This window comes from Battus philenor, unplaced genomic scaffold (genome assembly GCF_028537555.1).
Source record: "Battus philenor isolate CCGP_79_NKW_IND1 unplaced genomic scaffold, ilBatPhil1.0.hap1 SCAF_17, whole genome shotgun sequence".
Taxonomy (NCBI): Eukaryota; Metazoa; Arthropoda; class Insecta; order Lepidoptera; family Papilionidae; genus Battus; species Battus philenor.
In genome coordinates this window covers 13,594,330-13,604,242 of record NW_027181679.1, presented here as the reverse complement: position 1 = coordinate 13,604,242, position 9,913 = coordinate 13,594,330, and the positions used below count along the sequence as shown (strand labels likewise).

At 32.4% G+C, this 9,913-nt stretch overlaps 1 non-coding gene across 1 annotated transcript; it reads right to left on the bottom strand.

The window, feature by feature from the left end:
* Positions 1-3,982: 3,982 nt before the first annotated feature.
* TRNAK-CUU (transfer RNA lysine (anticodon CUU)) lies at positions 3,983-4,055 on the bottom strand. The gene has a single exon. It is a non-coding gene; the product is annotated as a tRNA-Lys (tRNA).
* Between the last annotated feature and the right edge of the window lie 5,858 nt (positions 4,056-9,913).

Sequence of the window (9,913 nt, the reverse complement as noted above, 5' to 3'; positions counted from 1 at the left end):
ATCCAAAAATCCCAGACGAATGACACGATCATTTATTAGCCTGAAAAGTTGCATTTCAATATGCATGTCTTTTTCTACATTTCTAATTCCATCTAAACATATAATATTAATATATAAAGTCATACAAAATAGCATTATTATGATTAAAAAATACTTTACGAAATTATAATCATTTATCGATACATTGCTCCCTCTGTGGGCTGTAATTTCGTGTTGCATTTAAGTAAACGAACATTGATGACAGCGCAGCGCAAATTAAAACGGTTTTCATGCACTGCGAAAATGTATAATGATAATTAGCATCAAAAACTGCATTTTATAACAGCGAGTGTGATCGTTACACGACCCGGGGCCATTTGCGAGTTGGTTCAATATTAACACACATGATTTTATGCTTAAAATAAAGCGATATAAAATTTAAAATTAAAGTGAACTTCATTCACGTATGAATGGGTCAGAAAAATGAACATTGGTGTCTGTAATAACTATATTTCGATCACGATCATGATATCATCCATCTGTAATTTCTGTTTTTATTAAACGGTTTTATTTAGTTCGACCCGTACGGAATTTATTTGTTTATCTATTTGGGTCAAAATTAGAAATTGAAATTTAAGCATCCCGTTGTCAGATTGATCTGAAATTTGGTACACACATTTCATTTAGACGACAATACAATATAATAAAATCAATAACTTTATAAATCTAAGATGGCCGCCGTTACAAAATGGCGGATTACATATTTTTCCTTAACCCCCTCAATATGGGTATCAAATGACTGAATGGCTACACTAGTAAAACACGATAATTATGTCAAAATTTAAAATATAAGATGGACGCCGTTCCAATATGGCAGACTAGGTACATATTTTCCACAACCACCACAATATGGGTATCAAAAAACCGTTTAACTTAAAAGTTTTTTAAATGTATTTTTAAATTATTGCATTTGATAGGTGTATAAATGGACAGTGAAGTAAGTCGGTAACTACGATTTGAATCCCTACATATACATCTTTTAGTACACAGGGTGTTATGTAGAAGAGTGTAGATATTTTTCAGGTGGACAGGGTTAGTCATTACAATTTTTTTTTGGATCAAGCACCATTGTTAATACCATTCAAATATTGGGAGAAAATCCTCCAAAGTTGGGTCCCAATTTGGTTTTCAACCAATCTATTAGAGTAGCGTTATCTCTGTCGCACGAAAAACAACTACTGAAAAAACGTCACGTAAGTAGTGTGAGACAGAGATAGTGCTCTACGAAGCCGAAGTTAGCCGATTGTCACTTTCCAAAGGTCGATATGATGGTTTTGTTTTCTTATCCGCACATTGCGAAACTGCCAAAGATTGAACTCATGACCAAGTTATCATGGCTTCTATTAATTATAAATCCAACACACGCTTGTAATAAGTAATAATCTCAGCAACCTATTTCTGATTATTCCTGATAAGGTTGTGTAGTTTTCCTTATAATTCTATTTCTCTGTCTTATTAAGAAATAAACTTCGACCCATATTATTGTTGTAATGCGAACATCTTGTAAATATATTGTTCTTACAGACATTTACAACAATTATGCATAAACACAGTGTCCCATAAATCAACGTCAAAATTAACCTAGGATTATTTATATGAGCAATCTATGTGACATTTTTTAAAAACTATTTATGTTCTTAAAAATATATTTTATACACCTTGTGATTTACTTTCTGTTACTATGTCTATAAATATTTAGATGTATTCATACTAAAGATTTTACATTTCCTTCAAGGTAAAACGTACGAAATTTTGTTCTTAAGATAGATCTTAAAACGTCTCAGATATGTTACGTCTGAGCTAATGTTTATTGATATTTCGACCAAAAATTCTTCTGTCTGAAGTGACAGTGTACTCGTAGCGATATTTGGAGGTTGATGCCCTACAGTGGGCTTCTATCTTGGGTACAGAAATAAGATGTAGATACTGTTGAACATCGCGCCATTAGTAAAAGGGGGGTAGGCAGTGAGGGTAAAGTATACATAGGTTTAAAGCAAGCAAATACAGCTAATTTAAAATCATTTAAACCGCTCGTGACCGTGCATTCACGGAGAACGTTACAGAGATTTATTTGCTTACAATTATATAATGCAGTGGGACGGGACATTATAATGTCTGCGGTCTCTCGCTGTGATTTATTCAAAACTATCATGTTAATTGCAATGTATAGTAATTACTTTTATATATTAACATTAATCATACCAACACTTACTAGGTACCTATTTCTACTGTAGCGGCCTCAAATGAGCAGACTTTTTTTTGTTGTAAGGAAAGAAATAAATAAAAGAATATGTTGACCCTTTCTATTACAAATACAAAAAAAAAAATTTTTCCATCGTTCTACTTTTTTACATTTTCCCGTTATGGTATGTTTAGTGTTAACGAGATATGTCAAATAAATCAACGTCAAGCAGTCAATGATGACAGGTGTAGGTTGAAGCATAGCCTAAAGAAAGAAATATTTGAAAAAATCTTTGTTACGTTTTTTATTCAACGGTTGACATACAAATAAATATTCGAATCTTGTGTACTCTTTGATATTCCTTCCTTACTTTACAAATTATTTTTTACTTTAATGGTTATTTATTATTATAAGGATCTACATTCTACAGACTAGCGTGTGTGCCTCTGTTTATACAATTACGCTTAATATATCCGAATACTTGTTATGCTTAAGTTTTTGCATGTATGTGTTTATTAAGTCTCATAAACTATTTACTAACTTAAATGGCAAGGTACTTAAAACTAAGTTAAAGTTATCTTATTATTATGATTATTTTTTATAAATCATTAGTGTCTTGTTTGATTTTAACGAAGTTTAACAATGTCCAGTTTTAACCTTACGGTTTATGCGACCACTTCCTCATCCTTAATCCATATTGCCATCCTCAGGATGTGTGCCAGTCACTTTAATATTATTTGTATAGTACAGACTTTTTACCCTTACTTAGACACTGATCTCGATTCCAATCCAAAAGCAACCACGTGACCCTATGCTAACGTACTTCCATTCAACTTACCGAACCTCTTCAGGTAAAAATGTACGATAGAATCTTTTGATGAATTGGCCCGGAACATTGTCATAAATCTCAATACATTTAACGGTCTGTAGCGCTTTGGCAGCGACTTTTTTTTATTTCTCTCGTACCCCTAACTTTTTGGGATTAGGGACTTTATTGTTCAATAATTTTTTTTCAGTCTTAATTTACCACTCTCTTTCACGCGTCGCAATATCTTTTATTCTTTACTTTTGTCCTTCACAATATCTTTCGTTTTGCTCTTTTATACCTTCTTTCTTTCCTCGCCTTTCTTCCATCATCTTCTTACTCTGAGATTTGAAATAAAATAATTTACCAATTAATGTATAATTGAGTAAAACTTACAAACAGTATTGTTTAAATGTATACATTTTAGCTGTATTAACCTATACGAAAAAATGTAAATAATGATAAAATATATTGTAAACAAATCACCCACTGATACAAATTAGAACTAACAAAAGAAATATTATTTATAAGTAAATGTTCTATAAGACAAATTTTAATACAGCAGTGATGTTTTCGAATGAAATTACAACTTTTTATCAAAACATGTAGTTAAAATTATTACTATATGACAAGTTAACCCAACCGAGATAAAATATAACATGTTAACTTTGGCAAGTGCTTCACTTTTTTTTAAATTACGTTAGGCTTCTATCTGCTGCCAGCTGTTTCGATTTGACGTTCATTAATGGGACAACTTTATTCGTAGTTATTTATAGGTTAAAAATATAAAAATAAATCTTATTAAATATTTAACGAATGTGTGCCTTCGTAAGTAGAAAATTAATTTATAAAATATTAATTTATGAATTAAATTATTTAACATATTTTTAATAAAACAAAATAAATTTGAAGTAATTAGTTTATGACGAAGTAGAAAAATTTAATAAAAAAGTGATCGCCCAACGTGGGGCTCGAACCCACGACCCTGAGATTAAGAGTCTCATGCTCTACCGACTGAGCTAGCCGGGCTGTATCATAATGTTTAAAATATTGTATTTATTTAATTTCGACTTAAAAATATAAATTTACGTTTATTTTTTTTCTTACGATCTTGTTTCTTTTTGCAAATTTTCTCATTTCTGACTCGATCTCGCAACTAACAAGAGTAATAGAGATTTCTTTTTATGTACAGGATGTTTACTTTTTGTTAAAGGCTTAAAGGGGCGAAAGTAAAGATTACTTGCGCACAAAAAGCTTTGAATCTTTTATTTTTGTTTATTGACTGTAAAGAAAGTAACTTTTATTTATGTTTTCAATTTGCCAGGCCAATAACTTCGGTACGAAGTTTACACTGACAGATAAAAAACAATAATTAATTCTAATATGTAGTCATTCGAATTTTAAAAGAAACTTTTTTTAATACCATTATTTTTTTCTGAGAACATTTATTTATAGATAGAATGTACTTTATTATAATTACCTGCAAGTTTGTTATGCATTCACCCTTTTAAAGCTGTTAAAACTACACCCAATCATCCTGTATATAAACATATGTACTGCTGAAATTTGCAGCATCCTTGTTATGAATACGAATGTGTTTTTATTTTATTACTATATAATGATAGTATATTTTATACCATATAATTATTGACAGCAAATGAGATATACATTCCCATTTTTAAATCTTTAAGACCTATGACAAATCATATATATTTAATGAAATCAGGCGTTACCTTACGGATGTCCATCCTAAGTAAGAAAAGGACCAATATTTAGCCACTTCCGCACATGCAATGGTATTCTGAAGATGCCCCATGGAGGGGTAAAACACGTGTTGAGTGATTTAACGGTGGCAGCTGTGTAATTCGCATTGTTTGCCGCATACGCTTTTATCTGCGGACTGGCGAGCGGTGCACTTTGTTGCACAACTACCACTGAATGTGCGGAAGTGGCTAAATATTGGTCCTTTTCTTACTAATCATATATAGATAGAGTAACAGAGCATATTTATACTAAAAATAAGGTTGATATTAACACATTCCATGTCATGTGGGGCGTATGACCCACGCTGCACTTTACGTTCAGGCCATTTGCAGTTCTCGTTGAAAAACAAAGGATTTTTAAACAAATTCACATCACATATGCGTGTACGTAATGTAAATTAAAATTTATAACTTTTTCCCGCTAATTGAAACTTAGGAGTATTGAAAAAGTGTAAAGCATACATCTTAATCGACTTTTTAACACGTTCACTGCGGGCCCAATTTTGAAGAACTTTCAGCTGGTGCGGCTGAGGTCGAATCAGCCTCAAGCTGAACTTCCTAGTAGTGCGGTTGAGGCCTTTTCTGCCTCATGTTTCAATCATTGTTTTTTTTACAATATTGAGTCAATGCTTCGCAGACATAAAGAAAGCTATATTGGTCTTTGTCATACCTCATACGGTTGAGTGTAAACAGCCGCCGCACTAGAGAGAAAACACGAGTTTTACGCGCCGCACCAGTGCAAAGTCTACCATGAGGCTGAATCGGCCTCAAGCCGCAGTGGACGTGTTAATATTTAAAGTGTGGGTCGTATACGCCCCACGCGGTCTTAATGGAAAATTTCCAAAATTTTCGTGGCACGGAAAGTGGTAAAAGATCATAAACATCTTTGTTAAAGTAAAAAGGCAGTAAAACATACATTTAACTGATGGACTACGTAATTAGTTAACTTAAAACAAATTTAATTAAACAGATCTCTTAGTCGAATCTACTAAACAGTAAATCTCCGTTTACAGCCATTCTTTGATTTACTGTTTCCAGCTAAATATGTCCATAAACTTGTTACGGAGCCTACGGGGAGGCTTCTTTTGTTCTGTAAGACGTAATTAAAACTTAAAATTATTCGGAATGAGCTTATTTCTACAAATTCTAAGCTTTCCAAAGTTTCTTATCCCGGTAGATAAGACATCTGTTTATATGTACTTTCATAATTAAATAAGTTTAATATTATTATGCGGGTTGTCCCATAAATCAACGTCAAGAGGGAATTCAGTGATTTGACTCGTAGCGGTTAATTCAAGAAAAATAATAAGAATATTTAAGTTGCATATTTTTATTTTTTTTTATCTTTTATTCAATTCTATCAGGCCGCACTCAAAGATCGGTAAATTGACCGGTTTTGCACTGACCTCATGCATCATGAGGCGGTTGTCCCATAAATTAACGCCAAGAGGAAATTCAGTGATTTGACTCGTAGCCGTTAATTCAAGAAAACTAAGTAAAATATTTAAGTTACATATTTTTAATTTTTTTATATTTCATTCAATTCTGTCAGGCCGCATCTCAAAGATTGGCACATTGACTGGTTTTGCACTGACCTCATGCATGATGATGCATTCTTGACCACAGTACGTCTACCCGTTCGTTATTCCCACTCGAGAATCTTTTGGGCCTAACAGCCATCCGCTTCACAAGCGCCTTCGCTGATTTTTTCTTCTGCGAGCCCTCTCATTTCTAATTCAATCTCATAGCATAGCATAGCCCTCTCCATTGCTCTTAGTGATGTCACGTCTTAGTAATGTGATCACTGGTAACACATCGGTCAAAGGCCTTCGTCTTCAAGTTTCAGTATTTAGGACGAGATGTTTCGAAGATTCTCAAACACTGTCCATCTCTTTCTGGACTTACCACGCAGAACGATCAATTTAAAAGATGGAATATCTCATTTGTAATAATTTTTAAAATCACCTGTATAATTAGTTCACTCTTAGAAATGTAACATTGTTTTTTTTTTTAATTAGAATGCTACAGGCCAATTACTTCTGGCAGTAAGGTCTACAGTAACAGATAACAAACAATAATTACATTTTTTTAATATAACTTCTTAACATATTATTTTTGAAACTATATGTAAAGGATGTACCATACACTATAAATTCACAATATTAAAACTTTTACAACCAAAACCAATCACGCTGTATATCTTAAATTAACAATCTATAGGTATAGATCTTATCTTTATAGACTTCCATGATCAATAGACACCTAATAACTAACAACATAAAAAAATAGGATAAGTAATAAAATGAAGAGTAAAAGGAATGTACCTAGCCTCCTAGGAGTAATAAGATGATGGAAGGCGATGAAAGCAAGAAGGAATGAAAGAACAAAGTGAAAGATATTGTGAAGAAAAAAAAGGTAAGAAAAAAGGAAAATGGAAAAAATGAAAGTGAGTGAAGAATAAAGTTAAAAATTTGAAGAACTTATTTGTAAACAAAGACCCTGATCCCAACAAAGTACAAGAGGCCTCCAATAGCGGGGGCCATAAAAAAAAACTTAAAACTTAATGATATTCGCAATACATGAATTTACGTGCAATTTTGTTGTTACAACGGACATTATAATATACATCAGACTGTGCAAATTGCCGCCATGTTTCGCTATTATGACGTCACAAGATAACAAGGTCTACATATCAACCGATTTTGGTTTGATTTTGATTTATGGGATACCCTGCATATGAACAAAGGGGCATAGTTATCTTTTATTCGTCTATCTTAGAATCGATTTCAGAAGGGACATTATATTGCGTACATTATACATGATGATATGTTAAACGTAAAATAATTTTAAAGTGGGCTACTAAATAGCTTACTTGCTATCAGTAAATTTATGATACACCCTATGTAAAAAGAGAGAAGATAAAAGTGGCAGAGAAGATAAGGACATATCATTCATTCAATTATATGTAGTATGTAAGTATATTTACAAATATATATATCCCTCAGTGTCTAAAGACGAAAGTCGACAACCAATATGTGTTACCTGACGTGATCTCCCACTTATAACTTCATTAGGAAGATCATACTTGCTGAACGAGGCATACGAGATCGAATCGACGCCTTAAATGATAATAAAATATCACTGTTATTTTTTTGTTTTACATATTTAAATGATAATTAAGATTTTATCTTATACCGAAGTGCATTGTGCCATAATGTACAGGTATAACACGAGTCTGAAATTTTCGAACTCAACGAAAAGTAAGTGGATTTTCCTCGATTGTGTTCCATTATTGAATTCCGTTTTTACGGCCTTAATGAGTTTGAATGAAAACATATGTATATATATATATATATATTTATTTATATATATAAATGTATATATATATGTATATATATATATATATATATATATATATATTAATATGAAAGCGCAAAAGAGCCTTCATCAGAATCCATATCAGGTGGACGTGGTTGTGAGAAGTTATGAAAATTTGTAAATGAATCTTGCGTGTGATTCAAAATCATTGCTGCATTTTCTTTATACACACCTGATTTACACAATCAGATAATAATAAAGTAAGAAATCAGAATGATTGATGCGATTTTGAGAGATTCGTTCTAAAACTGCCTGCTTTTACATTGAACCTCCTTAACCCTTTCCTTACCGCAGTCCGTTCCGACGAAGTGACGATACTGAACCGGACAGCACGCCGCCATGTTTGCACATTGCATGGCGATAAACTTATCTTCCAATTTTCTCATTTGTGTTACATATCTAAAGATTTTATTGCTATATTAATTAAAAATAAAAGTTAAGATAACTCATAGTACTTTATTTGGCTGTGATAAATCTTAAAACAGGAATCTACACAAAAGCCTACAAGGTGGATGCAGGCTTACTCCGGCGCTGAAATGGGTTCATTCTTCAAAATTACCTCATAGTGAATTTTAAAAATCATCCAATAAAACGATTAAAAATGTTTTTGCAGCTTTATAATGAACTGCTGTGATTGTATTACGCATATGATTGTGATTAGGAAAAATTTGCCGATATGCGAAATCGCTCAACTGTTATACGATAATAATTTTGATACACTCATGAAACTTTATGACTACATACTCTGTTAGCTTTAACAGAAATTTTTATCAGTTGCTAATAGAACAGCATAAGTGCGACGACCCTAATAAGACCATGTGAAAGAGTGAGAGTCCGTTATCTCAAATCCAGAACCTTGAGGATCTAACTGGCTAGAGAACCCACTAAACTCGACCGGCTGTCACCTGATAAAAACCTCCTCGAAAGATTGCCAAGGTGAGCGGTCTTGTGGTATCCGCATCCCTGATCGAGCTGAAATAACTAAACTGGATTCTTCATAATTTTACACTCATTAAAGACAACTTGGAACGCATTTCATTTCAGCTTGCATTGATACTCATCCGCTACATAATTAAACCGGTAATGGTTTAACCGTCAGCTGTGAAATTATTTCCATTTTGTCGACCGTATTCAATAAGTTTTAAAATCGGTAGCAACGCGCACGCTCGTTGTGCAAATATTAAATGAATACGAACCTAATTAATTTAATTTTACATATTTATAAAGATTTTAATGTTTTTCTGTTAAGGCTAGCTTAAACTCTCTTTAAATGTACCGCCTTGGTTCATATTTTTGTTAATAGAAAAGATGAGTAAAATGCTATTTTACGATTTCTCAGGCCAAACTAACTACTGAAATATAATAATCGACATCCAGCACCATCTATCGGTGTTGACCAAAGTTACGGCGTTTCGAATGCCATCTAGTATCATGTATTAGAAACTTCATACATTATCACATTAATAGTTGCAATGGCTTAGTTATAACTTAAATGCAAATTAGTGTCTCTTTAAAACCATGTATAATTAATTACAAAGGGAAACCAAAAAAATTATGAAAATAAACATGAAAAGTATTTCGCTGTTAAATTGTTAATAATATTTGCTTTAAAATAACGATATATTTTAACATTTGAGATGCGAAAAACGAACAAAGGTTTCCAAATAAGTTTTTTTCTTTAATAAATCAGTTGGAGAACAAAGAAATAAAATTGAAACAGGGCTGCAATAAAGTAAGAAACGATTT